The following is an 8,570-nucleotide window of genomic DNA, read 5'->3' on the forward strand; positions in this document are numbered from 1 at the left end:
CAAGATATAGTATAGAACAGTTTTAGACAATTTGCTGTTATATTTCCGTTTAGTTTATGCAAAAAGATTATCCAAAACACATAAAAAGGCAGCATTTTTTGAAAGATGGATGTGTTACAACAAGTTACATATTAAAAAAGAAGTTTTAAATATTTTGTTGTTATATTTACGTTTAGTTTATGCAAAACGTTATCCAAAACACAAAAAAGGAGCATTTTTTGAATTTAATGATATTTAATTTGAAAACACCTATTTCAAAACATTCATAAATATCTTTTGACCTTTTTTTACGAGTAAAAATTTTCATAAATGCGTTTTTCTCAACCCCATTGTCTTGAGATAGAGTTTTCAAGTCATATTAGAAATAGCTATCAAAGAAATACAAATTGTACAAAAAAGTTTTTTTCTCAACTATTTAGAAGAAAAATTTCACCGATCCAGCAAGAAAAGTTTCACATGATAATTTAACCAAACTCACATTTTTGACCATTGAAAAGAAATATGTGGAAGTGATCGGTCGAAAAATCTTCTCAGAACTTGCTTGTGTAAACTTGCTTGACAGCGAATAACAACGTAAGTTTTTTGAAAAATTTGGTAATGTAAAAAATCTTCAATGAAAACCCATTGCTCATAAAGGCCATAATTATTTAATATTTTTGAATCACAGGACTTTGTTTAAACTTTTATCATGACTTGTAAACAAAATCAAAATATACAAAAAACAATTATTGAGATCTGGATGCGTGTTGTATCAACGAAAGATGAAGGCCGAACTGCAGCTTCATTTAAAACAATTGATTTACGAGAGGAAAATTATTACCGCAATTTAAAAGCAAACAATTTTTTCCTGAGCCAACAATGGGAATTTAAGATATTTAATCACTCGAAAAATAAATCATGTGACAGCTTGCTAGTATTGAGTGAGAGGGAATACAAGAAAGGCAGGTGAATTATTGAGTCAATGAATCATTTCATAGCTTGCTTTTTTTAAGTTGCTATATAATCAAGAAACTCGTTCAATAAACTCCTCAATCGATTGTTGATACTTCAGATTAGCACTTTAAAAACCCCATGTTCTTTGAAAATGTTTCCTTAGATCCATCATCTTTCTAAAACCACCAGGAGATTATAACAGCTGTAATAAATTTTCGTATTGGATCTAGAATGTTCTTTTCTTCTTTACCCGAAATTTTCTCAGCTAATTCCCAGTTTTCTCATTGTTCAAAATAATGTTCACAATTTTGTTCCTGCTCAATGTAAACCCCATTAGAAACAAACAATGGGAATTCTAGTTCTCTCTCCTCCTCATAAAGGCCGCAATGATTTTGAGAAAAATTATAATAATAGAGTTCAGCACCGACTAATCTGCTTAATTGCTTGTTCTCTGAGATTTGCTATGTTGTGTTTTCTTTCCGATTGTTGTAAAAGTCAACAAAAAATTGCTTGCAAGGTACAGAGATACCTTGCTTTTTCGACTGGAACAATTTGCGACAAGATGCTGCCTGGGAATTGGCTCTGGTTCAGCTATCCATTGGATGCGACTTTTTCACTTCTCTCGATAACTCTTCTTCTCTGATTTTGACATCATCTTTAAAATCTGGGAGAAGAAGTATACGAAGAAGGCGCTAAGATTCTTGCCCAGTTTCACAGATTTGTTAGTCATCCTTCAAAAATGTTTTTAGCCTTTCAAAAATATTTTTAGCTTTTTTAGCTCATAGTAAATTCTTTATTAAAAGAATTTACTATGAGAAAATTTTATCTTCTATTTATGAATCAAATCTAATTTCTTAGTAGCCCATTTTTTGGGATTTGGAAGTGGTCCGAGAGATGAAGAACCATTACTCGATGGTTTAGTGTTGAATACTTAGGTTTGTATTAAACATTAGATTGAAGAAGCCTCCATAATAGAATAATTATTAGTTCTAATTTAATTGCTGAACAAAAAAGATGTGATTTAAGACAGAAAATTTAGTGCGTGTTGTGTGTGTGTGTGTGTGTGTGTGTGTGTGTGTGTGCTATGACAAATATGACACCGTTTTGACGTAGATGTGACGCTACCAATGACATTTTTTAGGGCAACACCTCAATCATATGAACTCCAGCTTTTGATAATTTATCAACAAATTATTATTAAAATTAGATAGCACATATAGTTTTAATTTTATGTTGCTATATATGCTTAATTTTGTTTTTTTTTCAAACTGGTCTGATGGAAGAAAATTTAGATAAAAATTGGAAGCAGTCTTTTTTAGAACTATGTCCTCTTCTTTGATTTTTCTTCTAACAGTAAAAAAATTTACACAGCCCAAAACTTATCGGATATAATATTACCATTATTCGAAAAAAAATGGAATGGAAATTTCAAAGTTCTCAATACCCTTTTTATACTGACATTTTTTTGCAAACGCTAAAGAAGACAATTTTTTTCCGGCTTCTTGTTCTTTGTTATCAAGGACGAATTGTAAAAAGATACGCCTAAGAATAGCAAAAATGATCTTTGTTCAAAACGGACGGATTTAAAATACATTTGTAAAAATTTCATCAAGGCAATAAAATCAAGCTTTTCGTTTTCAAAATCAAAATGAAAAAATTAACGGAGAAAAAGAAGTCGTTAGTTTTTTCATTTGATTACTCGAGTCGAGGTTTTTGGTTGAATTTTTATAAGAAATGCGGTGAAGGCAGTGAATTTTTGTAGTAAAACAGGTAATTGCGGTGAATGCGTTGAAAAAAAATATTTTTCCGCATTTCATCGCATTTCATACAAAATTTTACCGCTAAATTCTTGGCATTTCTTGCAAAAATTTACCGCATTTGCTTCTGAACGTTTACTGAATCTGATTTAAACTCACAATAAATAGCATAAAAAAGGGACAGTTGGCTCAGTGGAAAAAGGAAGTTGAAGGCATCCAGGAGGCAAGAGGTTCGAAACTGTGTATTGAAGCTTCTTTATTGTAAGAATACTGAGAACGCGGTTAAGATAAATGATTCACCACCGCAAGAAAATGTAAGAAAAACACGGTTTTTCATCGCATTTCAACGTACTTCTTACAAAAATTCACCGCCAAACCTTGACCCTTGTGCTATTTTTTTTGCCTCGTTTTTGCTATGTTGAGAACGTTACAGGCCTCAAAAGAGCAAGCAAAATTACTGAATTCAGAAGGGTCCATTTTTGACGTTTCATAAGGCATAGAGAAACCGTTTTTTAAATACCACACAGGTTAGCACATTTGGACCAGAGCAGGGAGAATTTATAATAATCATAAACTAAATTTAAAAATTTGAGGAACCCGCTATGATTAAAAATTGTATGCCTGGAAGCCCCTGAACTGAAAATTCGCCATTAGTCGGAAATTTTATTCAATTTAGCTATATCGTCCGTTTCCGGTGTCTAGATTTGGCTATAATCGGTTCGAGGTTTTTAAGTAAATTTTTGTAAGAAATGCCGTGAACTTTTGTGAGAAATCCGGTGATTGCGGCGAATGCGGCGGAAAAAATATATCACCCCATTTCTTACAAGAATTCACCTCATCGACATTTTCGGTAAATTATTGTAAGAAATGCGGTGAAAAAAAAACGGTTCACCGCATTTCTTACAAAAAATTTACGGCGAAATCTATTGCATTTCTCAGCATCTTGTATGCCTTCATGAATCCTACTTTTGAATACGTCATTTGAACTAGGAGTTTTCTCGGATGATTTTAAGATTGCGATAGTGTTTTCCAAGCTGAAAAATGAAAGTCTTGATCCTGAAATTTTATCAAAATATAGACCTCTTAGTAACCTAATCTTTTTATCCAAAGTCCTTGAATGTCTTGCATTTGAGCAATTTATAGGTTATTTTAATGATAACTCACTGCCAGATGATCAGAAATCCGCCTACCGTGCAACTTTCTCCACTGAAACTGCCTCATTGCATACTTTCATGAACACACGAAAGATGATTGATAAACGTTCGTTTGTTTTTTTAAAGGCTCTTGACTTGCAAGCGGCTTTTGATACCCTGAATCACGAAGTTCTCTTACCTGAGAAGACTGTTTTGGCATAAGGTATACAGCCATAAAGTGGCTTCAGTCTTATCTCCTGGGAAGACAACCACTTGTTTTAGTCAACGATTCAGTCTCAAAATCGGCACTTCTAGATTCTGGTGTTCATCAGGGTTCCATTCTTGGGCCTATGCTCGTCAGCGTCTATCTTACATCGTTGGGTGACCTACTCAAAGAAATTAAAGTAAATTATCAACTTTATGCTGATGATACCCTCCTCTACTTTGAATGCTCTTCAAAACACATCTTCAATGCAAATTCCGTTGAACTTACCATTCAAAAAGTTTTATACTGGTTTGCGAATGCTGGCCTACAGGTTAACGAAAGTAAAACAGAAGCCATTCTCATTTCAAGCGTAAAAAATGCGCCAAGTATCAGCTCCATAAACGTCGGAAACGTCAAAGTAAAGCTGTCTAACTCCCTGAAATGCCTTGGCGTTACAGTTGATACTTTAAAATACTTCTGTTTTGAAATAATTCTGTTTGTCTACAATTGCCCTTTTCACAAAGAATTGATTCCAGACTATTTAGCCGTGTTTGAACAACGAGCAAAAACTTCCCGAAATGGAGTGGTATTGGTTGTACCGAAAAGGTCTTCAACACTTGGACGAGATGCTTTTGATTACCAAGGTGCTGTCTTGTGGAACAAACTCCTCAAGTGGATCAGAGTACAGAATGGAGTTGATCAGTTCAAATCAGCTTTAAAACCATTTCTTTTCCGTGAACATTTTACTCCTAATACGGAACAGTACACTTCTGAGTCTGATGAAAGAAGTGTATGAACAAACGATGATGCTGATGATGATGATGACGATGACATTTCTTACAAAAATGCACCGTATATGTTTTCAAACGTCTATTGAATCTGATTTTATTTCAGAAGAAATGTCATTGAATTGCGTGAAAGTTGGCGCAGTGGAATAAAAATTTAAAGGCATGCTGTAGGTGTGAGGATCGAACTCGTGTTGGGATGTTTCTTTTTGAACGAATGTGGCGAGAACGCGGTGAAAATGCATAATTCACCGCGTTTCACCGCATTCACCGCAAAAAGATGTAAGAAATACGCGATGAATATTGTTTTTTTGTCACTGCATTTCTTACGAAAATTCGCCGCCAAACCTCGACCCGTGTATTCATTGCATTTTTCTTTGAGGAAAGCATCCTGGCTTTAGTTTTGTGCCTCACTTGATCTGAAGTTTGATCTAATTGGACTATTGACTTTGTATCCGATTCTCCTACCTATGCTGAGCGCTCTATGTACTTGCAAGTGGTGTCGAGTTGCGTCGAGATTTTCGGTGGCAATAGCGTTCGTTTTCAGCTCGACCAGTTTCCCCCTGCAGCCAGGTAAAATGTGGATCCAAAATCCTGCAAGAATCTTGCACATAGGAATCAAAACTTGCAAGAATCTTGCAAGAAGTATGTATTGTGTTGCAAGATAGCTTGCAAGATTCTTTCAAGTTTTTGAATCTTTTAATCCCTGGGGGGGGGGGGGGGTTGCGTTGTGTGTGAATCTTCTGACTGTGTTGATTTTTTGGTACATATTATTTCTTACGGATGTTCCTACCTGCTGAAGTTTCTTTTTTTTGGTTTTGTCATTGTTATGGCCCTCTTCCTTAGCATGGCTTGTTTTTGGTGGCATTTGTACAAGTTTGTTTATTAAAGGAGCTCATTAACTGTTTTGTCCACTTTGATCCAGGCACATGAAACCACCATGACAAAACCATGCTCGACAATATCTTCCAATAACCTCGAATGTGTAATTTTGGTCACTTTTGACAACTACTAGACTATTTGGGTCTTTTCATAATAAATCTAGGTCTGGACTAGGGGTGTGTCTGAACTAGGTAATAACCTTAAGGTCTTTGCTGTTGAAAGAATCGGAGATCAACCGTAAAATTTTAACTCGCAACATTTTAGATGTCAATGTGAAGCAACGGGCTCAGTTCTTGTTGTCTTCGAGTTGCTTTTGACTGTTTTGTTTACCATTACTTCCCGGACTTGAGTCCCAGTGCATTTCAGCGCTGAACCAGCACATCTAAAGTCTGAAAATGACTCATAGCCCAATATTAAGTCTGACAGAGTAATGTCAAACTTTTGTAGCTTCTAACTGTATTTACTATAGTAGTATACACTATTTATAAACGAGCTAGTTTGTAGGCGATTACCTCAAAGCCCATCTAGATTAGTGTTCACGGCTTGTTACGCAAATAAATGTTACAAGTGCTCAAGCAGAAGTTCGAATCGTATATAAATCAAACTTTGTTGGCGGGAGTTAAGCTGAGCTTATTTTTTTTCCATGCAGTAATGTTTACTCAAAAATAAAGACTGGCCCGTGTAAATTGGGACATCAACAGAGTACTGGCCATTCTAAAAATCAGAATGTCTCTATTTTGATTCAGCGCTGATTTACTCTGCCACCAACCTCCGGGTGTTGAATTCATTTTTTGGTAGTTGATGATTTGCAAGCGTTGTTTTTGTTCATGGATGATATTCAAATTTGGTTTCCTATATAACATTTAGCGAGAACTCAAATTGAAGCAGTAATTTTGGTAACAACAAAAACTGAAGAGTTTTTAAGTAAGCAACCTAATGAACTGTTTGAAGTATAAAATTTTTGGAAGACACCTTGAAACTAACTGGAGACAATAAGTTATTGGATTTTATAGGCAACCTTTTCTCACTTGGGGCATTTCAACTTCTGCTTTTTGCTGTTTTTTTTAAAATTTTTCTGCAAATGCTTCTGGTGCAGACGAATGTGTTCTATGTCTGGAAGACGCTATTGATGCTATTGTTTGAATCAACCAATGGTGAGGTAACGGTATTAATGGTTTTGGCATAGAAAGCTGTAATAGGATATTTCAGAATTTTTCAGTTTATTTTCTATCGTCCGTAACTTTTGATGATTTGAAAATTTGTTTCACACAGACGAATGTCCATTTAACATCCTAAAGGCACACACCTTTTTAAGATCTTCCTCGTTTTGCTCTTTTTGAGGTCTGACCAATAAATTTTTTTATTGGCGAGACGACTGTGTGGCATAAGGAGGCATAACCGAACATTCATAGCGTTCTTGTTTCAAGTTTTGTGGTTTCTGTTCTTTTTTTGTAAAATTTTAGTTATTCTTTAGGCTTTAAATTCCTTTATTGTGCTTTTTGTTTCCTTATCATTTACTTTTTTTAATTGGATAACAATAGGTTTTGTTGGGAGCATGAAATTCTTTTTTTGCATTCTAAGTATATGAAATAGTTTGTATTCAAAAAATTTATTTGATCTTTGAATTTTGAACCTTTTCTTAATTTTTCTCTCTCCCTCTACTTTTATATTAGTCTAAACACTGACACTTCCCAGCTACATTTTTTTTGATGCCAAGCAAATACATCTATTAATTTTAAAGTTTCTTATTAATTTTTGCCTTTGGTACTGATTTAAAAAAAATGAAACAGTGGAAATTTTGGGTACGATATTTGTTTGATTTCGGTTGCCTTGTCTCAATATTATCAATATTAACAGTTTTAATCAGCTTTCTGAGGCAGTCCTTTTTGTCTATTGAGTTCACTTTGAGTTCAAGTTACTCTCTAAGTAGATTTTTTCGTTTCAAACATTTATCGAATATTTGAATTTTGCCTTCATTTCTTTCTTTCAGCCTGTTTTTTGCTTCTTTTGTGTTTTTCTTCTCTCTTAGTCGTTTTTTTTTTAAAAATGGACAGTACGGGAGTTTTCAATGCTTGACGGCATAACTTTAATGTCCCTGCCGTTGGAAGGAGCGGAGATCAAACATAAAATTTCAATTTGTGTTCGAACTTGCAAACTTTTAGGTGTCAAGGTGAAGCAACGTGCTCAGTATTTGCTTCTTTTGTTGTCTTCAAATTGCTTTGACTGTTTTGTTTCTTTTAATTTTTGGTAGTTGATAATTTCGGAGCGCAGTTTTTTTATTCTTTACATGGATGATATTCAATTTTGGTTTCCTGCATCAAATACTGCGAGAACTAAAATTTTAGTGGTAATTTTGGTAACAACAAAAACCGGAGAGTTTGTAAATGAGCAAACCTGATGAATTGTTTGGAAGCAAAAAACTTTTGCAAAAAGCCCTGAAAGGGGAAAGAGTAAGTTTTAATTGCTCAAAGTCTGCTGCTTTTTGCTGTTTTTTTTTTTAATTTTCTGCAAATGCTTCTAGGGCAGACAAATGTGTTTAATGGGTAGTAGACGCTATTTATGCTATATTTTGAATCAATCATTGGTCAGGGAATTGTTTTAATGGCTTTGACATAAAATGCTGTAACGAATTATTTGAGAATTTTTCAGTTTAATTTCTCTTGTATGTACTTTTTGATGTCTTGAAATTTCGTTTCACACGAAGAAGGTCCGACCAACATGCTAACGGCATAAGTAATTTAAAAATCTTCCTCGTTTTCGCTCTTTTTGAGTCTGACCAATGCGGTTTGCTTATGACGAGACGATTGGGTAGCGTAAGGAGGCATAAGCGAATATTCACACCGTTTTAGTTGCAAACTTTGTGCTTTCTGTTTTT

The sequence above is a fragment of the Convolutriloba macropyga genome, chromosome 12, assembly GCF_964194025.1.
Source record: "Convolutriloba macropyga chromosome 12, txConMacr16.3, whole genome shotgun sequence".
In the NCBI taxonomy this organism is placed as follows: domain Eukaryota; kingdom Metazoa; phylum Xenacoelomorpha; order Acoela; family Convolutidae; genus Convolutriloba; species Convolutriloba macropyga.